At 46.4% G+C, this 24837-nt stretch overlaps 1 long non-coding RNA gene across 2 annotated transcripts; it reads right to left on the reverse strand.

Moving 5' to 3' along the window:
• Window positions 1–11340: 11340 nt before the first annotated feature.
• Window positions 11341–18340, reverse strand: LOC129625069 (uncharacterized). Of its 2 annotated transcripts, none has more exons than XR_008701245.1 (3): window positions 18249–18340; window positions 11611–11674; window positions 11341–11495 (listed from the first exon to the last, which is right to left on the reverse strand). It is a non-coding gene; the product is annotated as an uncharacterized LOC129625069 (long non-coding RNA). The 2 variants fall into 2 exon arrangements; XR_008701244.1 differs by lacking the exon at window positions 18249–18340 and adding an exon at window positions 11838–12154.
• Between the last annotated feature and the right edge of the window lie 6497 nt (window positions 18341–24837).

Here is a 24837-nt window from a genome sequence, read left to right on the forward strand (position 1 = left end):
CCAGTTCTTACTGAGAGCCAGTCCCTCCCCTCAGACACAAGTGCTTCAGGCCCTTGAGAGTCCAAGAACGGCTATAGTCACAGTGGAAAATCAGTTGCAGTAAAGATGATTCTTGCTTGAGGAGTCTGGTTCTGAATTTGTTAAGGGGTTTTGGGAAGTGGCCAGGCTGTTCTGAAATGTTTCAATGAAAGGATTGTCTCCCTGGCCATTCCTGCTTTCCCTTAGCCCCTCAGAGGGGTATTCTGAATTCTGTATTCAGTGTCTTAAACGGTGTAAGTGCCTCAGAAAATGGAAAGGGGGCTTGAACTCCGAAAGCCTAGCCCCTGAGAGGATGCTGTGTGGAAAGGATGGGAGGAACATGCGCACACAGAAAAGCTCCCCTGCTCAAGAGGGAGGAAGAGAAAGGAAGCAGGAAAGAGAGTCCCTAAGAAGAGAGGGACCACAGGAGACCGATGTTTGGGAGGCGCTGAGCAGAGAGGGAAGCAGGCAGACCCCCACGCAGGTGAGTGCTTGTGAGACAGCCACACCTCAGAGCTCCCCTGGCCTCAAAGGCGTGGTGAGCAGCAGTGATTTTCATGTGCCCAAGAGCAGGGCCTTCAAGGGAGAGAGCCAAAAGCATCATCACCACCAACCTGCCAGCCCCATTTGGTCCAGGCAGAGCAAAGCAGCGAGCAGAGAAAAGCCAGGCACCAGAGGGCTTTGCAGTCTGAACTGTAAACAGCACCATGGTTGCCAAGGATGGAGGGATGGCCAAGCAGAGGGACGCCCCCTCCCACACCTGGGCACCTGTCAAAGCCCACAGCAGTTTGGGCCCTGCCCCAGAAAAAGACAGATGGGGGGAAACTTCAGATTCTTATAGAGACTCATAGCAGGCTCTGTCTTGGAATGAATAGGTAGTCAGCCGCCCAGGAACCCCAGCTGGCCTGTGAAACTGGAGAAATTGCTGGGGAGGCCGTCCTGGGGGCTGATTCTCTACCATGCAGCCCAAATTATGGGGGGAACTCACCAGTCTGCTGCAGGGTCCCTGATGGTAGGAGGAGGTGGGAGCCCAGAGCAGACCACTTGTGAGTTCTTTACCTGACTCCTCAACCTGTTTTACAAGCCTCACCTTGAAGGAAAAAAGTCCCCCACAGGAGCCCCCAGTGCAGGAGCCATCAGGAGGACTTCAGGCAGGAGGGCAGGACCGTCCTGGTCTTGGACCTCACTCTTGATGTGTATATGACACACCTAAGATAAGGTGGAGGCTAGAACACACTTTCCCAGAGGAGACGCAAATCTTTACCCCCAGCCCAGAATTTTCCCACCTGTGTGTGACCACATCGCCCGGCATAAGGTAGATACTAAGCGCAAAATGATTGAATGAAGACTTCCTCAGGACCCTGGCTTGCTCGTCAGCAGGAGTGACCTGTCCAAGCAGGAGAGAGCCTCTCCCTCGAGCCTTAGAAGATCCTCATTCCTCTCCTATGGCTTTACCAGATGCATGTCACTCTGCAGTCTGCAGACACTGTTATCCCATTAAACCTCGTGATAACATTGGATGCTCCCTGATAGGCTGTGAGATCACTCCCATCTGCCAGCAGGGCAACACCATTTCTGATGCTAGAAGTCAAGACAGGGGCTCCAAAGACCACCCTCCTGCTCCTTCCACCCCTATGGTCCCTCCCCGCTGCCACCCCCATCCCAGGCCTCGAAGCTCAGCTAAGGAGCAAACAGCCCAAAACACCTCCTCTGCTCACCTGCTCTGGTGACCTAAGATCTTCCCCATTTAGATCCCCCCTGAAGGTCTTCTTAAGAAATACATCTTTTTAAGAAGTGATTTTCTATTTTTCAAGGCTCATGATCCATGTCTTCAAATAAAAGCTTAAAAGAAATCTGATACATAAAACAGATGACAAGGGAGCTCCTCTGATAGAATGAGACAGGGGGCTGGATCTCTACCCTCTCTCGTTCCACTTTCTAATCCCCCAAGTGGGCACCTCTGAGAAGCCTCTATGCTCCATGGAGTGAAGTCATTGAGTCACCCAGGAGGGAGGCCATCAAGAACCAAGAGTGTTGAGGGACATGACACAGGATGGACGTGTTTTGACCAACTGGGATAAAAGCCTAAAGAATGGGGAGAGATTTATTGGAAGAAAGAAAGGGGCCCAGAAGGAAGAACATGGAAGGCACTCACTCTTCCCCACCCCGACCACAACTCCTCAGTTAAGGACTCTGATTCCTCCACACCCAGTCCAACACTGGTCCAATCCTGTGGTCCTACTTTCTAAATAGTTCTCAGACCCACCAGCAGTACCACACTGGACAAAGCTTCCACCATCTCTCACCTGGATTATTCCAGCTGCCTTCCCCTTGGACTCCAAGTAGCAGCCAGAATAGACTTTTCAAAACATAATCTGTATCATGTCACTTCCTGGTTAAAACCCTCTAATGGCTTCCAACTCAGAAGAAAATCCATGGTCTTCACCACGGCCCACGAGGCTCTTCCTGACTGGCCCCAGGTCAGCCCTCCATCCTCCTCAGTTTCATTGGCCTGTGAGCTGCTCAAACACACCAGATCTTCCCTACAGCAGGCTGACCCAAGCTGTTCCCTCTCCCTCAGCCCCTCACCCTGTCTTGGGTGGTTTCTTCTCATCCTTTAAATCAACTTAGGAACCATCTCCTCTGAGAGGTCCTCAACTACTGCCATCTCAGGCTTCATTTCTTTCAAAACTCTTAACACAATTTGTCCTTTATTTCACTGAATTTTATTGGTCTGTTCACTTGGCCTGTGTCTGTCTCTCTGACTATAAGTCATGAGGGGAGAGACCATGGCTCATTAATGCATTCATGGTGCCTGGTACATAGCTGGTGCTTAATAAATGTCTGAGGAATACATAAATAGATGAACTGATGGATGGATGGATGGCTGAACTCTCCTTGCCTCACATAAGGCTGTCACTTTACACACTCAGAGCCACCGTGTTATCTGACTCCCATAATCCCCCATAAGAGAAGCAGGCAAGGAACTGGTAGCTGATTTGACAGTCAGGGAGAGGAAAGTGAGGCTCTGAGAAGTCGATCCATTCATTCATTCTACCATTACTTCATTTATTCCATGTTTACTGCACACTGAGTGGAGACAGGGATGTACAAGGTGAGTGAGACATGCCCCAGCCCTCAAGAATCTCACAGACCAGAGGCACGAGAAGACAAACGGCACGTCCGAGGTCAAGGCTTTGGTTTCAGGCACATCTGTGCTTGAATCCCAGCCCTGCCACTTTTGTAGAGGAATAGCCGCTTCTCTGAGCCCCAGCCTCTTCATCTCTAAATGGGGATGTGGGTGATGGTAATGTGCTGCTGCTGCTGCTGAATGCAGGTTGTTGTAAAGATGAAAAGCATTTTTTGAGTGCTTATTAACAGGGGTTTGGTGGTTGTGGTCGCAGTCTTGTATCTTTTCAGTGTGATTTCCATGACATGATCCTCTCTCCATCTCAGGCAAAGCTCGATCCATCCACCCCCCCCAACCCCTACACCCGTAAAACCCAAGCTGGCTGATACGTAAAATGCCATCAGAGAAACACCTATAGCTATATATGGAGCCAACTTGTTGCACTTTCAAGCAGCAAAATGTAGCCCATGGATGGTAAAGTCACTCAGTGAGAAAGCAGCAAAAACAATGTGTAGCCCCTCAGGGAATGAATGAAAAACTCCTCTAGGCATAGACACATTCAGCTTTGACCTATTAACAAAGCAGAGACCATAGGCCTAACACATTGACATCTGTGGGGCAATTGGGTGGAAAAGAAACAGAGTCAAAACAAAGACATCTGCAAACATGTCTTAAATACTTAACCTTTTGAAACCACTCATGCATCTGTGACAAGATATATTCACAGGCATCATTGTGGTAGGATGTGTCAACAGAACTCTGTCCTCCCATTGAAAGAAAAAACTCTAATGACAGTAAAATGTCTCTATGCCTGCCTTAATTCTGGTAAAAGCATTATAAAGAATCCAATAGTTCAGTTAAAAAAAAATCCATATTTTCTTGTAGCAAATAAAGTATAAATAGTTGCCAAAGTCTAGGAAAACGGTATAAAATCCGAGAGAAAGGTAGACCCAAAAAAAAAAATTCTGAAAAAAATGATGCAAAAGTATATGATGATGATGACGGTAGTAAATTATGGAATACTCATATATGCCAAGGGGCTTCCCTGGTAGCTCAGACGGTAAAGAATACACCTGCAATGCAGGAGACTCATGTTCCATCCCTGGGTCGAGAAGATCCCCTGGAGAAGGGCATAGCAACCCACTTCAGTATTCATGCCTGGGAAATCCTATGGACAGAGGAGCCTGGTGGGCTACGGTCCATAGCGTCGCAGAGTCAGACACGACTGAAGCGATTTAGCACGCCCACACGCATATATGCCAAGCATTGTGCTAAGTGTTTGACACATTCACCTCATTTGATCCACAAGGCAATCCTATGAAAGGGACAATATTATCCCTACTTTATGGATGAGGAAACGAAGGCACAAAAAAAGTTGGATGACAGCCCAAGGCCACAGAAGAGTTAGTAGCTGAACCAGGATTCACAGACAGGTCTGTCTGGCCCCAAAGCCTGTGCACAGAAATTTTGCCTCTTCCTAAAACACTAACCTTTCACCTTTGATAAATCACAAAGCACACTGAAAATCTCATGAAAGATATGTACCCTACAAATGAAAATTAACCCAAATTTTACAAGCAACCGAAGAGTTCAGGGAGGTCAGTTCCCTACAGGAGGCCTCTGTGAATTCCCATTGCTGGCAAAGATCTGAGAGCAAGTGCACAAAAGAAGGAAACTGAGGAAGGAAAGCCACACATGACTGACAAGTCCAGGGGACTAGACGACATAGACAAGCATATATGCAGACAATCATATAAGCATGCACACGGCTGTATGCGTGTCACTAAAAAAACACCTATGGGACTTCGGTGGTTAAGAATCTGCCTGTCAACGCAGGGGACATGGGTTCAATCCCTGGTCCAGGAAAATACCACATGCTGCAAGGTAATTAAGCCAGTGCACCACAACTTCTGAGCCTGAAAGCCACAACTACGGGAAGCCCATGTGCCCTAGTGCCCCTGCTGTGCAACGAGACACACCGCAATGAGACGCCCAGACACCACAACTAGAGAGCAGCCCCGCTTGCCACAACTAGAGAAAGACCACGCACAGCAACGAAGACACAGCACAGCCATAAAGAAATGAATACATTAAAAAAAAAAAACCTATGAAAGGTCAAAACCCTGATGCCAACCATGGCTCAGCCAGTCCTATTAAGACATCTTCACACAAAGGTCATTAAGAATTGGTCTCTGCCTTATCTTCTGGAACTGTGATCCAGCCAAGACTTGGCCGGACTTGAAAGGGCCCTGCTCTTCAAGAATCAGCAGGTCAAATCACTTAGAACTTGGGAACAAACATGTCCTTGTGTTCAGCCTCATAAACCATACCTGCCTGAAACACTTTCCCATGAATCCTGGATTAGCAGAATTCAAAGGCTGCCCCACCTCCGAAAGTTCAAGGAAGGAGCGAGACAAAGACCTGGGAGGCCCCCAGGGCCTTCAGAGACTGCATTCCGGATATGCCCCTTCCAGACCATGGCGTTGGGTTCATTCCTTGGCACCAAAGAATCAATGGAAGCACCGATATCAAAGTTCACACCCACCGACAGGCATGACAAATTTCACCGAAAAGATGATTCTGTTTCCCTCAAAGCTCCAAGAAAAATAAGAGCCAGGACAGTCGGCTTTGTCTTCTGCTATCACCAGCTACACGTTCTGCCCTCTGAGAAAAGGTCAGCTGTCACTGGTTCTAGGCATCCGACATTTCAGCAAAGACGAAAATGGGACCTTTGGCAACTGGAACTGGAGCTGAGGTTCACAGTGTGAGAACAGGGAGGTTGGAGTGAGGTTGGAGGGGCCCTGCAGCAAAGTGCTGAGCCTGCCTGAAGGCAGGGCCCAGCCCAATCCCCACCCCAGCCCCCACTCCCCACTTAAGACATTAACCACCCCATGAGTCCACATCGCCCCCTCTCCCCGACTCTCACATTGTAAAGCTGTGGGAACACCACGGCATGATCATGCCAGGACAGCACCCCATCACAGAACATGGAGTGCTAGGAACCTAACAGATGACTGGGGCTTCTCTAAAATATAGAAAAAGCCTGAGGCCCATGGGATAGGCTTTAGAATTGAGGGAGCCATTAAATGAGATAATAAGTGAGAAGTCTGGGCTAGAGACTGGAAAATCCTGTATACAGATGAGCTCTACAGCAATCTCCTGACACCCTTTAAGCCTCATTCCTGCATGCTAAGTCACTCAGTAGTGTCTGACTCTTTGCCACCTCCAGGCTCCTCTGTCCATGGGATTCTCCAGACAAGAATTCTGGAGTGCGTTGCCATGTCCTCTTCCAGGGGATCTTCCCAACCCACGGATCAAACCCACATCTCTTAGGTCTCTTGCATTGGCAGGCAGATTCTTTACCACTAGCGCCACCTGGGAAGCCCTCAAGCCTCATTCTGGGGCAATGAGGGAAAGGAAAAGGGGCTGAGCAAATCATGTAACAAGCATGTTTAAAGCCCCCGGCCTGCTTTCACGCTCTTGCCCACTTAAGACACAGTGTACTTTCATCCTGCACCCATTATGTCTCTCTCAAATCTCTGTATGTTTGGATCCTTCATGTCACACATTTCTGATACAATAATGCCACTTGACGTGGAGGCCGTCCCTGAACGCCTTGCCTAAAGGGACCCACACCCTCTCCCTCAGATCCCCCACTGTAGTGAAAGTCACTCAATGCTGAGTGTCAACTATGACCAAGGCATGGCACTGGCACCATGCAATGAATCTCCCAGACTTCAGCCATAACACCTAAAAGCCTGCCAGGGGTCGATGATGTATTCATTTCCATTAAGTCTAATGTAAAATCCCTGTGAGGCATTACGGCAATGATAACCATTTTCTGACCAGTAGGACATGCCCAGCACATGTCCAGACACTCAACAGACAATGCATAAGAAAACCAAAAGTGCTGACTCATCCACCCACCCATCTCAACCACCCAGGGAATGCCAACCTAGACCATGAGGAGTACTGAAGAGAGGCAAGGTTTTGGGCCCACTTCTGAGAAACCATCTGTTCTAATCATCCTAAGAATACATATATTAAAGCACGCAATGAAATACAGATACTACTGAAGCAGAAAGAAAAAAAAAGAAAACTAAAAAGGAATAAAAAGGAAATATTTGAGCCAAGTATGAGATCATCAGGGGTTTCCCCAGTGGCTCAGTGGTAAAGAATCTGTCTGCAATACAGAAGACCCGGATTCAATCCCTGGGTTGGGAAGATCCCCTGGAGGAGGGCATGGCAACCCACTCCAGTATTCTGGCCTGGACAATCCTGTGGATAGAGGAGCCAGGCAGGCTACAGTCCAAGGGGTCACAACGAATCAAACATGACTGAAGCAACTTGGCACATGCACTCATGATATCATTAGAAAGTTTTCCAAAATTGTAACGATGTGCAAAAAATGCTTTTGATGGTGCTGCTAATTTTTCAAAAGCAAAATAAAAATTATATTTGGTATGCAAAAAAAAAAAAGAAATACAAATGCTGTCACTCAGAATCTTTTCCCTTCTTCGTATTTCTCTAAACTTTCAAATTTCCTGCCATGTGCTATTTGCATCTTATAAATAGAGAACACAATGCATATGATAGGAAGAGGAGTTATTCAATGGAGGCCAGAATAGATACCTAGTGGGAAGTTGCTATAATAGCCCTGTGCTCTGTGATGACCTAGAGGAGTGGGATGGGGGTCAAAGGGAGGGAGGCTTAAGAGGAAGGGATATATATAGTTATGACTGATTCACGTTGTTATATGCCAGTAACCAACACAACAGTGTAAAGCAATTATCCTCCAATTAAACATAAATAAAATTTTTAAAAAAATTTTAATGGTGAGATCCTGGAGAGAACATCACAGGTTGTGATGTTGAATTTTGAGAGTTCTTTACATGTCCTGGACACAAGCCCAACTTCAGATTCTCTCCCAATGTGTGCCCACCCCCACCCCGCGTGGCCCCATTTTTCATTCTTTTGCCAAATAAAACTTTGTTGTTCTTTTTCAGAATTGTTCTGGTTATTCTAGGGCTTTGGGTTTTCAATATTAATGATAGAATCAGACTGTCAATTTCCAAGAAAAAGTCTACTGGAATTTTTCTTGGGATTGCAATTTGTAAGGAATGCATTTCTTAACAACATTGCACTTTCCAACCCATGAACACGTGTCTCTCCATTTTTTTTTTTTTTTTTTTTTTTAGGTCTGCTTTATTTCATCAACTCTGTACTTTTTGACACAAAGACTGTTCAGGAACAGGTTTTGAGGGATTTATACCTAAGTAGCTTGTTTTTTGTGTTACTGTAAAATATAGTCTTCATTTTAATATACAGCTCTGAATTGTCAATATACAAATGCAATTGATGTTTGTAGCTTCACCTTCTATCCTACTGTCAACTTAAAAAAAATGCACAACATGAGAGTTGCAAGTTAAGTTTTATTTGGGGCAAAGTGAGAACTGCAGCCCAGGAGACAGCACCTCAGATAACTTTGAGAGACTGTTCCAAAGAGGGTAGGGGGGAAGGACAGTATATATGTGATTTTGGTAAAGGGGGACTACATGAAATCAAGCACATCTATTTCTTAGTAAGCTTCTTGTGGCCACCTGTTGCAAAGAGCCAACTCTTTGGAGAAGACCCTGATGCTGGGAAAGACTGAGGGCAGGAGGAGAAGGGGGCGACAGAGGATGAGATGATTGGATGGCATCACCTACTCAATGGACATGAGTTTGAGCAAACTCTGGTAGATAGTGAAGGACAAGGCAGCCTGGCATGCGGCAGTCCATGGGGCCACAAAGAGTCAGACATGACTGAGCAACTGAACAACAACAGTAATCAAAGAATATACTATGATTTTAAGTTTGTTTTATGGACCAGAATATAGTCTGTTGGTGAATGCTTCATACAGTCTTGAAAACATTGCATTCTACTGTTGCTGGGTAGATTGTCCTGTACAGGTCAGTTGGTTCAAATTAGTTGGAAGTGTTGTTCAGCTTCTCTATGTGTTTGATTTTCTGTGTACTTTTTCTATCAACTGAAAGAAGAATATTGGTTAATCATTGGTTAACCTGTTGGTTAATCAAAGAAATCTCCAAATGTAATTGTGGGTGTCTCTATTTCTCTTTTCATTTCCGTCAGATTTTCCTTCATGTGATCTGTTGTTAGATGTAGACATGTTTAGGATTACTATGGCTTCTAGGTAAACTGACTCTTCTATTATTATATAATGTCTCTCTTGATCCCTGATACAATATCTTGTTCTAAAATTTACATTGGTTTGATATTAAGATAGCCCCTATAGCCATACATATATATTTCCTAATCTTTCAAATTTTTCTTTTTAATCACACTTACACATGCCCACAGTTTAATGTCCTTCAGACGCTGGTTGCATTCCCAAGCTGTTACCTTTGCTTCTGACCAATCAGCTACAAAATGAAGGTTCCCATGACCCCCTTCCTTAGGTTTGATTAACCTGCTAGCACAGCTCACAGAATTTAAAGAAACTCAGTTTATAAACTCAGTTTACAAAAAGATATGATAAAGGATACAGATGAACAGCCAGATGAAGAGATGCAGGGCAAAGTCTGGGATGGTCCCAAGCCCAGGAGCTTCTGTTCCTGTGGATCTGGGGTGCGTCACCCTCCTGATGTAAATCTATTCACCAACCTAGAAGCTGTCTACGGAGAAGGCAATGGCACCCCACTCCAGTACTCTTGCCTGGAAAATCCCATGGACGGAGGAGCCTGGTGGGCTGTAGTTCATGGGGTCGCTACGAGTTGGACATGACTGAGCGACTTCACTTTCACTTTTCACTTTCCTGCATTGGAGAAGGAAATGGCAACCCACTCCAGTGTTCTTGCCTGGAGAATCCCAGGGACGGGGGAGTCTGGTGGGCTGCCGTCTATGGGGTCACACAGAGTCGGACATGACTGAAGTGACTTAGCAGTAGCAGTAGCAGAAGCTCTCTAAATTCTGTACTTCTGGGATTGTATAGAAGGCTCCTCAATTTGGCATGATCAATCATTAACTCCATTTCCAGTCCATCTCCCTTCTCTAGAGGATGGAAGGTGAGGCTGAAATTTCCAACCTTCTAATCATGGCTTGGTCTTTCTGGTGGCCAACTCCTATCCAGAAACCACCCAGGAGCCATCATCCAGTGTCACTTCATTATAACAAAAGATGCTCTTATTGCACTTATCATGTAGGAATTTACAAGGGTTTTAGGAGCTCTGTGCCAGGAACTGGAGGCAGAGACCAATATACCTATTTTCTATTATCTCATGAGCTCAAATGAAGCCCATTTATCCAGTCCTCTAGCCAGAATAATGGAGAAGGGAATGGCCACCCACTTCAGTATTCTTGCCTGAAGAATCCCATGGACTGAGAAGCCTAATGGGCTACAATCCATGGGGTCACAAAGAGTTGGACACGACTGAGTAACTAACCCTTTCACTTTCATATGACTTGGCTTCCATGGTGGCTCAGACAGTAAAGAATCTGCCTGCAATGTGGGAGACCAGGTTTGATCCCTGGGTTGGGAAGATCCCCTAGAGAAGGAAATGGCAACCCACTCTAGTATTCTTGCCTGGAGAATTCTATGGACAGTACAGTCCATGGGGTCGCAAAGAGTCAAACACAACTGGGCAACTAACACTTTCACTTTCAGCCAGAATATAGAGGAAATCTTATGGAGATTTTGTAGTCCACTGTCCTGCACACTTCCAGCACAGGGGCTCCCCAGGAATCAAAGAAGAAAACCTAAGGGAAAAAAGGAAGTTTATGCCTGAAAATTTTTACCTCCTTCCCTTACCTATTATTATTTATTCTCAGAGCTTTGGGGTATTTTCCTTTTATATTCTGTTCAGAGTTTTAAATTGTGATTAGTGTGCAACATAGCAGGTGGTTGGCTTACATCATCTTGGCTCACACATAGCCAAAGAGCTCATGAGTTCTTCGTCAAGACAGACCACATGCTGTGACATAAAACAATACTGAACGAATGCAAAAAGTTTAAATACATAACCACAATATCATTAGTTAAAAATCAATAACAGATCAATACATTAGGAGATGTGAGGATGATTCTAAATTGGACTACAAACCTCTAAGTAACTCAAGGGACAATGAAAGCAAAAGGAAAATCGGAAATGTTTAATTTTTTAATTGTTTTATTAATTAATTTATTTTTAGCTGCACTGGGTCTTCGTTGCGGCATCCACAGGCTTCTCTTGTTGCAATGCACAGGCTCAGTAGTTGCAGCACACAGGCTTAGCTGTCCCGAGGCATGTGGGATCTCAGTTTTCTGACCATTGGAAGGTGGATTCTTAACACTGGACCACCAGGGAAATCCCTGGAAATGTTTATAACAGAGTAGTAATGAAAAGACAGCATACCAAGAATCAAAGGTAATTTCCCACTATAGTCCCCCCTTACAGTCATTCTACCCCTCTTCTCTCCTCTAGTACCTGACTTCTAGGATCCAGTAGAGAAAACAGAGGGAGGTTGCAGCATTCGCATCAGAACTGAGGTCTAAAAAACATTAAATCCAGTGTCATAAATGAAAACCCCAGAAAAAATAATTCATACAAAAATGAATTTAGAGAGAGATAGACAATTGGAAACAGGATGCCCCCAAATTGACCTGGTTCATTGTGACATCTTCATATAGAAGCCGTCAAGGGCTGGCACTTACCCAGCCTCCTGTGGGGCTAAGTCTCGGCCAGACTGGAAAGGCCCTACCCTCCAAGAGTCAGCAGGTCAAACCACTGAGAGCTTGAGAACAACCACATCCTTGTGTCCTGCCCAATAAACCACATCTGAGTGAAACACCTCCCATGGATCCTGGATTAGCAGAATTCAAAGACTGCCACATCTCCTAAAGTTCAAGGAGAGAGAGACAAAGACCAGGAGGCCCCATCAGAGGTTGCATTCCGGATATGCCCCTTCCAGAACATGGAGTTGGGTTCATTCTTTGGCTCCAAAGAATCACTGGAAACACTGAAATCAAAGTTCACACCCACCAACAGATGTCACAGATTTTCACGTAAAAGGTGATTCCATTTCCCTCAAAGGTCCAAGAAAAATAAGAGCCAGGACAGTCGGTTCTGTCTTCTGCTATCATCGGGTACACCTTCTGCCCTCTGAGAAAAGGTCAGCTGTCACTGGTTCTAGGCATCGACATTTCAGGAAAGACGAAAATGGGATCTTTGGCAACTGGAACTGGAGCTGAGGTTCACAGTATGAGAACATACTGTGGAGGTTGGAGGGGCCCTGCAGCAAAATGCTGAGCCTGCCTGAAAGCAGGGCCCCAGCCCAATCCCCACCCCAGCCCCCACTCTCCACTTCAGGCATTGAATCCAAATCAGCTCCCATCCCATGAGTCCAAATCACCCCCTCTCCCCAACTCTTACATTGTAAAGCTGTGGGAACACCATGGCATGATCATGTCAGGATGCACTCAATCAATCACAGAACATGGAGTGCTAGGAACCTAACAGATGACTGGGGCTTCTCTAAAATACAGAAAAAGCCTGACACCCACGGCATAGGCATAGAATTGAGGGAGCCATTAAATGAGATAATAAGTGAGAAGAAGTCTGGGCTGCTGCTGCTGCTGCTAGAGACTGGAAAATCCTGAATACAGGTGAGCACTACAGCAGGCTCCTGACACCCTTCAAGCCTCATTCCTGGGGTAATTAGGGAAAGGAAAGGGAGTGAGCAAATCATGTCATGACCCTGCTTGAAGTTCCCCTGAAAAAGCAGTTCTAGCTCAGGGTAGCACCGAGCACGCCTCTGGGCCGAGGCTCATATTTGTTTCCCTTCACTGGTGTCCAGAGCAGGAGTAAAACCTATACTTGTCTCCTGGGGCAGTTTTCTCTACCTTCAGCCAAGAATCTTTCCTCCCACCTCTTGAACTAGTCAAATTCTTACCCATGTCAGATTCTTTGTACTTTTCCAAGCCCCAGACCTCTGCAGGCCTGGACCCCTCATATTTCTCCCATCAGGGATAAAATGTCACTCATCACCTGACACCCTATCCAAAGAGAACTCACTCCCTCTCTCCATCTTTTTTTTTTTAATATCACTATCAGAAGTCAACCTATTAACAGTGTCCCGCACTAAGGTGTGAGCTCCGTGAAGGAGAACCTGTGTGTCTGGCCCACTACCTAGTCCCCACAGCCTACCGCAGTACATGGCAAAGAGAAAGTACTCAGTGATATCCACTGAATGAACGCAGGCATGTACACATGCCAAGGGTCGCTGAGAGCGTCACACTTTACTTCAGGGATAGGAAAGAACTCACTGACAATCCCATCTCCCTGGCTCACAGCAGAAAGTAACAGTGGGTTTGGGGGGAAATTTGATATCTATTAATAGCAAGAAGATTTGAGTTCAGATCCTAAATCAGCTGGACTTCTTGGCGTCCTGAGGCACATACATAACCTCCTCTCTAGATCTCAGTGTTCTCATCTGCAAAAAAAAAAACAAGGGCATGGAATGGGCTAGACCAGTGGTTCTCAAACCTGGGCCACTCGCTTGGACCATTTGTGGAGGCTTTTTCAACAAATTTCTTCAACTCAACCCTGACTTATTAAAGTATTTAAGAGTTAGGCAAGGGAGGATCCAAGAATTAAAACTTTTAACAATGACCCCCACCCCCAGGTGATAATGATCCCTGCAGGGACAGCCAGTTTTCTCCACTAGGAAAAGAGGGCAGGGCCAGGCCCACACCTGCCCTGAAGACTCCCAGAGAACCTTCCAGATGCTCCGCCCAATGCAATCCCAACTAGTGAAGCTTCCAGAACCAGCTTCATTTGCTTCAGACCCTGATCCATGATCATCCATTCATCTGTGGGTAGCTTGGCGAGTGTCAGTCTCTCTCACTTGGACCATCAGCTCCATTAGGGCTGGGACCCTGTGAGTTGTACACCCTTCTACCGCCTCCAGGAACAGTGTATATGTGTTAGTCGCTCAGTCGTGTTTGATTCTTTGCAACCCCATGGACTGTAACAGCCTTCCAGGCTCCTCTGACCATGGAATTCTCAGGCAAGAATACTGGAATGGGTAGCCATTCCCTTCTCCAGGATCTTCCTGACCCAGGGATCGAACCCAGATCTCCTGCATTGCAGACAGACTCTTTACTGTCTGAGCCACCAGGGAAGCCCCCAGGAACAGTGCCTGGTACAATATATATTTGTGGCAATATAAGAATGAATGAGCACACAGGTCCTTTATGGTAGACAGCTGAGAGGCCTAGAGAGGCGAATATACTCAGAGAATCTCCAGGAGAGGGCTCACCATGATGTTACTACCCAGCTCAGTTGAACTCAGAGCCCTTTATCATGAAGCAGCAGATAATAAGCATGTTACAGGGGACAAAGACTGCCCAGTGAGGGGCACGTAAGAGGCAGACAATACTAGATGAGTGCAGGGGGATTTCATGTGGCTGGAGAGCTGCTTAAACCCAAGAGAGAGGGACCATCTAATCCCTTTGAACTGAATTCTTAACCCAGACTCATTTTTTTTTAATTAAAAATTTTTTTATTTATTTATTGGTTGTGCTGGGTCTTCACTGCTGCATGTGGGCTTTCAATAGTTGTGGTGAGCAGGGGCCACTCCCTAGTTGTGGCACACAGCCTTCTCTGCGGGGGCTTCTCTTGTTGAGGAGCACAGGCTCTAGGGTGGAGGATCAGTAGCTGTGGCCCACGGGCGGGGTTGCGCCGAGGCATGTGATACCTTCTGGGACCAGGGATCAAACCCAAGCTCCCTAGAGCCTCTGCTCCGCAGCAAGAGATGCCACAGCAATGAGCACCCCATGCACTGCAACTAAAGAGTAGCTCCCACTTGCTGCAACCAGAGAAAAGCCCAGACAAAAAAAGATAATTAAATGTAAAAAAATTTTTAAAGATAACAGGCCTGTGAAGATTAAAAAGAAGGGAACAGTTACTTGGCCTGCAGAACATCTCAGAAAGACACCGACAGACATCAAAACCATTAGCAGGTGCTGATCTTGGAAGTCAGCCTGTATCACATCACCCTTATCAGTAGGCTTGGATGGTGTCCCTACGTGTCCAAAGACTTTTCCGAGAGACACTGGTCTATAAAAATGGGATGGAGCTTTTCCTCTGACAGATCGGAGGCAGAAGCAGGAGTAAGGCACCTCCTGAAAACTTGTGCCCACCAACACCAACCGATCGGCACCGGACGAGGTAAGAACTCTCAATAAACAATACGCAAGAGAAAAGGGTCAAAACTCCAGGAGGGAAACAAGCATAGGCCAGCTCGTCAAAGGATAGATGACTTGGGTTCTGTGTTTTGAATCTCTTTCGCCATACCACTTCCCGGCTAAAACGTACATTACTCTGCCTAGCGCAGTAGGTGTTAACAGGGGCCTGTTAGGCAACTGCTTTTAAAAAAATGGGAGATTCATTACTAGAATTATCAGCAGGCTCCTCTCAAGACAATGTCTAACAATACTGCCATCGACTCAGTCACAGGCACAGAATTTTATTATTTTTCCCTCACAAGACACATGTTTCCTGAGACACTAATTCTAATTCCTCACTGATGAGGATAAAATGAAAAAATAATGAAAAGGTGAGTTTTTTCAAAAGCCAGACTTATCCAATGTGAAGGACTGTCAGTGGATTCCCATATGTCCTTCCCAACATTTCTGCAATAGCAGTTCTTCCTATGGTGTCAGTAAATAACAGGCAGCTTGACTTGGGCAATGCCGGCGAAGTCGACAAGCCCAATTTTACAAAACTTGACTGATTAGGAAATCCAAATAGAGAGGAGCTCAGAGTCTACTTGCTTCACTGAGGGGAAAGGCCCCAAGACACAAACCTCCATGTTGCCCAAAACATGAGCAAAGGAAAAGACAAGAGAATCCTGGGAACAGAGGAATCTGACCAGCAGGGGAGGGAAGTAATCTCCACTGGGTCACACAGCTGAGCTCAAACAGGGCTCTCCTGCCTGGGTCTAGACCCTGCCTTCTCATTAGCACTGAGGCTCCTCCGCTGCAGAGGATGATAATAATATTGTCTAGTGCCGGATTCGCTGGGAGAATTGTTGCAGATGAAGGGCTTAACACAACTGACCAGTATGAACATGAACCAATACTCATTAAGGAAACACCTATGGACACATCCCCAGAAGTAGAGTGGAGATTTACGAAGCTTACACATTCACAGTCACTAAGGCTGCTCAACCTCAGTCCAGAGGAAGATGCCCCACAGCCAATGGTCAGCGGGAGCATCCAGTGCCCTGCCCACAGGAGGGCCTCAAGAAGTGGATGAATAGGTTAACTCAGTCATTCAATACACACACAGGTGAGCTTCCTACATTATGGCTGCCTCCAATATCATAGTGTGGACTGACCAGTGCCACCATCAGACAAAGCCAGCGGCTCTCCCAGAACAAGGGAATGGGCTTTAAAAAGAGAGAAGCCCTGAGATGGTCTCACTCATAGGGAGATGACTCTGGCCTTAGTACACTGAGCTAACACGCTAGGATAGCCCAGTGACCAAGTGAGTGGAGGCTGCCAAGCCAAGGGCTGATTCCTGGGGTGCTTTAGTCCTGATCAGGCAAAACTACCAGCTGGGGGCAGACAGTGGGTAAAGGTGAGCATACTGGCCACTCTATAAACACAAGTTTCACCAAGTAAAAAATGAGAACACAGGCCTTCCATCTCAGCATTGTGTGGAGTTTAGAGCAACTGACGTCCATTCACACTCCACAAAGGGACTGGCATGTGATAAGCTCACATCAACAAGGACACTGCTATACATTAGCTGCCTGAAAACAAGGAGAGACCTTGACTACCACAGGAGTGATAACACTCGCAGCTTGATCATTCAAAACACTTGAGTTCCCCAGTTGGTGACTCAGATCACTGCAAGGCTATTTGAATCCGGAAGACTGGTAGGAGAACATGGGACCGTACAGTTAAGATCTGGGCAGGGCATGGCCTGTACTTAAAGGGTGCCACCAGCCCATAGACACCCCTGCGCAAAGTTAAATAAGCTGTAGAAAAAGGGGCCCTTCCTCAAGATACTGACTGTCATGGGCTGAAACGCCGTCCCTCGAATACGGTATACTGATCAGAATATTGACAATGTGAGTGGCACCTTCCTGTAAGAGCTAGGACCCTGGCATGTGCACAACCAATACAAATATACTGGCAGCCCTGTGGTCCACTGGGAATGTGGTGTCTGACGAAGCCCTCCTTTGCAGATATCGGCCACAAGATGCTGACCCTGTGGGCCTTGGCCATCATGCTAGCCGTCCAGGCAGGAGCGCTTGACCTATCGACCTCACCTTCACAGGTGGGAGCCCTTCCTGACAAAATAACCTCTAGGCTCCCTGTTCATTTCCCGATCAGTGTGCCTGACCCACAAGTCCCCAGAATTTCCTCAATCAGAAAAGGCTCTCTACCTCTAAGACGTGCAGCTGGGACCTCAGGAGCCAGATGTTCACCCGTGGCCAAATACCTTGTGTCTAGCAGCAAACTCAATGACTGTAAGTAAGATTCATTTTACCTGCACAGCTTTGACTTTCTACCCCTTCACACATGCTTTTCATCTCCAAGCCCAAAGGCTAGTTACACCTTCTGGCCAGGTGGTTCTGAAATAAGAGGTGATAGCAGTATCACCTTTGGAGCTTATTACCAAATAGCTGCCTGGACCCCACTCACGGACATTCTGGTGCAGCAGTACCGCCGTGGGCCGGAGGGAAGTTCAGACAGTGCTACACGTGATAGTTTTAACCCATCAAACAGCGACTTGGTGGTAGAGGCTGTTAATTTCATTGTCAGACATAAAAAAAAAAAAAAAAAACTTAAAAGATATGAATATAGAATTAACACCCTTGTGGGGGCTTCCCTGGTAGCTCAGTGGTAAAGAATACGCCAGCCAATGCAGGAGACGTGGGTTTGATTCCTGGGTCAGGAAGATCCCCTGGAGAAGGAAACAGCAACCCACTCCAGTATTCTTGAGTTGGAAATCCCATGGACAGAGAAGCCTGCCAGGGTTACATTCCAAGGGGCCTCAAAAGAGTCAGAGAAGACTTAGTGACTAAACAACAGCAACACCCTTGTACCCACCACTGAGACTGAGGAATAAAACGGGCCATAGGACGGAAGACCCCCAGGCTCCTACTGGGGCTGCGCTGCTCCATCCTCCATCTCCTCTCCTGAGAAGGCCTCTGGCCTGATTCTTTTCCTCCTGCCATTTCTTTATCTTTTATGACATGTGGATATTCCTTCTCAAGATAAATATTTGCACTAAGTGCTATAAAGTTTTCTAAAGGTGACCTGTCTCTCCAACCTAAACGTTTCTGAGGTGGTTCATCTGTGCTGTAATGAGAAGCTCTGGTCCATTCACTTTCGCTGCAGTATTGTACCCAATGAATCCTCCATGATTCACGAAGCTAGTCGATTTCCTTTAAAAAAAAAAATTGCAGTATAGTTGATGCAATGTTCCAGGTGTACAGAAAAATGATTCAGTTTCTTATATGTATTTTTTCATATTCTTTGCTATTATGGTTTATCATAAGGTTTATCATAAGATATTGGCTTCCCTGGTGGCTCAGATGGTAAAGATTCTGCCACAATGCAGGAGACCTGGGTTCAATCCCGGGGTTGGAAAGATCCCCCGGAGAAGGAAACAGCTACCCACTCCAGTGTTCTGGCCTGGAGAATTCCACGGTCTATATAGTCCATGTGGTCGCGAAGAATTGGACACAACTGAGCCACCTTCATTTTCACTTTCATAAGATATTGAATATAGTTCCCTGTTGTATACAACAAGTCCATGTTGTCTATCCTTTCCCCCACCCACTTGGTAACCATAAGTTTGTTTTCTAAGCCTGGAAGTCCAGTTCTTTTTTGTAAATATTAAGTATGTTCACTTGTATCATTTTTTTAGATTCCACATATAAGTGATATCATGCATTTGTCTTTGTCTTACTTCAGTTAGTTTGATAATCTCTAGGTCCATCTGTGTTGCTGCAAGTGGCATTATTTCATTCTTTTTTATGGCTAAGATTCCAGTGTGTGTGTGTGTGTGTGTGTGTGTGTGTGTGTGTACCACATCTTCTTTATTCATCTGTCAATGGACATTAGGGTTACTTCCATGTCTTAGCTATTATAAATATTGCTGCTATGAACATTGGGGTGCGTGTGTCTTTTTGGCTTTTCGTTCGCTTGCTTGTTTTAATTTCCATTTCTTATTTATTTGGTTGTGCCAGGCCTTAGCTGTGGCACACGGGATCTTCAGTCTTCACTGCACCATGCAGAATCTTTAGTTGCAGCGTGTGACCTCTTAGATGTAGCATGTGGGATTTAGTTCCCCAACCAAGGATCAAACCTGGGCCCCTGCATTGGGAGTGGGGAGTCTTAGCCACTGGACCACAGGGAAGTCCCAGCATGTATCTTTTTTAATTAGTGTTTCTGTCTTTTCTGGATATATGCCCAGGAGTAGAACTGATGGGTGAAATGGTACCTCTATTTTTAGTTTCTTAAAGAAACTCCATACTGCTCTCCACAGTGGCTGCATCAATTTACATTCCCACCAACAGTGGAGGAGGATTCCCTTTTCTCTACACCCTCTCCTGCATTTATTATTAAATGTAAAAGTCTACATTTATAAATGTAGACTTTTTGATGCTGGCCATTCTGATTGGTGTGGGGTGCAGAACCACACGGATGGAGAACAGATCTAGATCAGTTAGCTCCATTAACCTCCCTAGCCACCTCCTGCCCTACACAGCACTTAAAATCAGTGATCACTCACTTGGCCTGCCCCCAGGGAATCATGCTACAGGTTCCATCATATACCCCTGGTACCCCTGAGGCAAAACTGGGCCTCAGAAAAGAGAGGAGCCTGCCCCAGGCCACTTGGCCTTCAAGGGGCAGAACCTAGACTGTATGTATATACTCTGGGCTGCTAGGCTCAAAAGCTAAACTAGGTCCTTTCATGCCATGCTCAAATTGCTTTAGAGTAACATACTCAATACCAGGTTGGTCTCAGGTAGGTGCTGCTGCTGCTGCTAAGTCGCTTCAGTCGTGTCTGACTCTGTGTGACCCCATAGATGGCAGCCCACCAGGCTCCCCTATCCCTGGGATTCTCCAGGCAAGAACACTGGAATGGGTTGCCATTTCCTTCTCCAATGCATGAAAGTGAAAAGTGAAAGTGAAGCCACTCAGTCATGTCTGACTCTTCACGACCCCATGGACTGCAGCCCACCAGGCTCCTCCATCCATGGGATTTTTCAGGCAAGAGTACTGGAGTGGGATGCCAGTGCCTTCTCTGCAGGTAGGTGCTAGTAGAGGCTAACTCCTAAGAGGGGACAGGTATGTTTCTGGAACACCAGGTTGTCCTTGTGGGGAGCAGTGGCAGGAATTGATATTTCGGGGAGGCATGATATTAAATGCCTATGGGTCCCACAACTCAATGGTGCTGGCTCTCCAGCTGGAAAGCTTCCTCTGGCTGAACTGGCTGGGCAGCTAGCAGCAGAATCATGTCTGTCGACCCTTTTCAGATCTGAATGCCACCCTGACCCCGAAGATAGAGAACATGCTGAAGTGCGAGGAGATAAATCTGGCTGGTGTGTTGGGAGAAGTGATATCCACAGTGTCCAACTCTGGCCTGCTGTCTGTGTTAGATCTTACTTCATCCCTTGATATCCTTGGAGGTGGTGGCCTTGGTGGTATTCTGGGAAAGGGGAGCAGCAACAAGTCCCCAAAGCACCTCCAGTCACTGCTCTCAGAAGCCACTGGTGCTGTCGGTGACCTCGGCCAGGAGGCTCTGGGCAGCCTGCCACTCCTTGGTAGAGAGAATGCTGTCAAAGAACTCGTCGACAGCACTGGTCTCTTGACTGGTGACAAACTCAAAGAAACCACTGAGGGCATACTGAACAGTGTGGTGCCAAAAGACATTGACAGTGCGCTCACTGGCCTGCTGGGAAATATCGACTTGGAAGATCTCTTGTTAGGGTAAGTGCTTCCTTGACCCTAATGTCTGGCACAAGACGAAAGCTACTGTTTGGAGATACCGATGTTCAGTCCCCAATGATCCCATGGAAAAGGGCAACCACGTTTTCATGAAGCAATATTTTAACTCGGTGCTGAAAGGCTATCCTTTCGGGGGGAAATATGATCAAGATTTGTTGACCTTAAAGAACTGGGCCACCTTTTTTTTGAGAGTGGCAGTGATGTCTGTGGAACTGCCCCCAAGAGCCAGAGCTATTGTATTGTTAAAAAAAAAGGAAGGAGGAAAGAAAGAACCAAGTGGGTAAGGGGGCTGGGGAGTCCCAGAGATAGATGGGTGGGTAGGTTGTTAACTGCCTGCTTCAAAGGTGTTTTTCTTGTTGCCCAGACTGATTCCTTGAGCCAGGACTGACACTTATACTTGATGCTGTCACTTTACAGATTAGAGGTTGAAAAAGTGACCGTGGAGAACATGACGTCAACCATGACAGGCAACGGGATCCTTGTCCACGCCGTGACTACTGCCTTCATAGGTGGAAACGGGTGAGCCTATGTCCAAATCAGTCAACTGGGACAGGCTGGACTAGTGACTTAAGATCTAGCGTCCAAGAGCCAAGCAGAGACAAAAACGAGTAAGGCAGGATGGTTGAGGATGGAGCAAAAAGGGCACCAGGCCCAGCTGCCTCTCTCCTCTAGCCCAGAGGAGCAAGGTGGCAACATAACACCACAGCACCCCACTCTCAAATAGTACTAAAATAAAAGCCAGAAATCCAGATCTCCATGTGAAATCTGTATAATTTGATAGATGAGCAATGAAGACAGAAACCATGGAGAACTCATTTCATATCAACATGTACACTGGTCTTAGGGGAAATTCAGTTCAGTTCAGTTGCTCAGTTGTGTCCGACTCCTTGTGACGCCATGAATTGCAGCACGCCAGACCTCCCTGTCCATCACCAACTCCCGGAGTTCACTCAGACTCACGTCCATCGAGTCGGTGATGCCATCCAGCCATCTCATCCTCTGTAGTCCCCTTCTCCTCCTGCCCCCAATCCCTCCCAGCATCAGAGTCTTTTCTAATGAGTCAGCTCTTCACAAGAGGTAGCCAAAGTACTGGAGTTTCAGCTTTAGCATCACTCCTTCCAAAGAACACCCAGGACTGATCTCCTTTAGAATGGACTGGTTGGATCTCCAAATATGCCTTCCAAATAATCTTGACTCTCCAAGGAGAGTCAGCTCACTCTACAAACACTGTGCTAGGAAGTTGAGAGGAAACACAGATGATTAAAATGCCCTCAGGAAACTAGAGATTTAAACACGCATGCGTACACACATTCACTCATCCACCTAATGGGTAGTTAATAACTGCTGCTCTGTACCAGATGCTGTGTTGGGCAGAGGGAAGACTAAAGGCAGGTGGTCCCTGTCTTCAGTGGATGTCAACACTTGGGGGAGGGACAGGTTAACAGAGGAGGCCCAGGGCACCCAGGAAGATGTGAGAGGGGCAAGGGAATCCACACTGGGAAGGAGATTTCTTGGACTAATACATTCATATCCCTGATACTTATCACTGATTAAGCTCCAGCCAGGCCCTTAACTGAGGTACTCTGAACTCATGAAGCCTCTTGACAACCTCCTCAGGAAAGCAGTCCTGTTTCTAGACTAGAAAACCAGTTTAAACTAGGAAAACCAGTTATAAACCTTGCTCAAAGTCCCTCAACCAAACGATGGCAGTGACAGGATTTGAGCCCAGGTGTTCAGCTTCCAGAGTCCATATCTGTGACCACTACAGCTAACAGTGTCAGGGAGAACCATCTATCTTCTCCAAAATATCTGACTCAAAGAAGACCAGGCTCTGGAAAATGGTGGGTTTTTCCTGTCCGTTGTCACCCACACAACAGACAGCTGGGAGTGCTGGGCACAAAGGTGAACTTGTAATGGGCATCTTGTTACCAATCAGCCTGGTGCCACCCAACAAAAAAAGACCCTTGAAGCCTCGTTAGGAGGGTGATTTTGACAATGTTTATTGAATACCTCCTTTGAGCCAAGCTCTGAATTCTATGCACAGGAGATTGGCCAACCATGGGGCATACTTATTGGAAAGCACCGAACTTACCCTCACTCAAATAACCTGGTGATTCCCAAAATGCCTATTGCTTGGCTGAGTGACATCTTGCAATGGGACCTGGGTTCACCTGCATCTTGTTCTCCACAGCCTAGCAGGACCTGTAGTCAGCATACTGGGATTTCAAGTGCATGCAGATGTAACTCTGGAAATTGGAATTTCCACCAACAACACACAATGTGTCAGCCTCCTAGTCCAGGAGAAGAACATCAAAGTCAAGAATGTCAACCTGCAGATAGCAGAGGTGTATGTGAGACCATTTTTTCTCATTTTCTGGATCAAGTGGCCTATATGTCAGGATATCCTTGCTCGTACCACACCTAGAGAGCAGCTCAGCCAACCCAGTGGTTTGAACCATCAATAAAGGAGGCCCAAAGAAGGGCCTCTGCTTGCAAATGGCCCACTGGGCCTGAGCACAGCCTTCTCTCACTCTGCCTGTGTTCTCTTTGCTAAGCATGCTTTTGTACTCAGTCCTATTTTCCTGCATAAGCAATCCATTCACCTAGATCAAAATTCAAATGATTCAAAAAGCCATACAGTACAAGTCTCCCTCCCACCCATATACACCGGCTAATTATCCTTCCTGGAAGCAACCAATGGATCCAATTTTTCCATTGGCTTTCAGAGATATTATTTGCATATGCAACAAACGTGCATGTGTATACACACACAGAAATGGGCTGGTTTATTATATACACTTTTCTGGCCTCTGCTGATATTTTTAAAAATTGCTTGGAATTGGTCACATCAGAATATAAATAGCTTCTTGAAATTTTATGGCTGTCTAGTACTCCATTATGAAGATACACTATCACTTACTTAACAGATCCTTGTCAAGGAATAATTGGTTTTTTTCCAGCTACTAACTTTTGTACTCAACCGGTGAATAAGGTCCCAGACAAGTTTGTTTACCACTGTCGTGGTATCTGAAGGATAAATTCCTCCCTGTGAGATTTTGCTGGGTCAGCCCTCTGGCTTTGGTAGTTTTCTTAGGTATTCTTCCATCTTCCTTAGTGACTAAAACTGAAGGCAAAAGAGCTTAGGGCACAAAGTAAATAGCAGGACATCACTGCCATTGGTTTGTCAATGGATGTTTGGGCAAATGTGAAGGATCACACAGGTATACATGTGTGATACATGTTCTCCACGTGTATCTTCCCCAGGGTCACAGGTGTCTTGCCTCTGCCTCTGCCCTTGGATGATACCATTTCTCAATTGCTGACAGTAACTATGAACGAGAATGTAAGTCGTGGGACGGGGAGGGCACTGCCTCGGAGCTCTATGTTGCTGGGGGACACAGGAAGAGGCCCTTACCTCAGATACAGTCTGGTGCTAGAGGGACATCAGGCCTCAAGAGGCCCGTTTCTACAGAAGCATCCCCTCCCCCACCCCCAGCCCAAAATACCGCAGTAGCAGGATAGGCTAATGCTCCAGGTTGGGGCAGGAGTAGGGGAGGATGAGTTCTGGCAAAAAGGAAACCAGGAAATAGGACAGGGAGAAGAGGAGGACAGACGGAAGGGGACAGGAGGACAGGACTGCTGCTCTCCCTTGGCAAAGCTAACGATGAGCCCTGTAACA

The sequence above is a fragment of the Bubalus kerabau genome, chromosome 13, assembly GCF_029407905.1.
Source record: "Bubalus kerabau isolate K-KA32 ecotype Philippines breed swamp buffalo chromosome 13, PCC_UOA_SB_1v2, whole genome shotgun sequence".
Classification (NCBI taxonomy): Eukaryota; Metazoa; Chordata; class Mammalia; order Artiodactyla; family Bovidae; genus Bubalus; species Bubalus kerabau.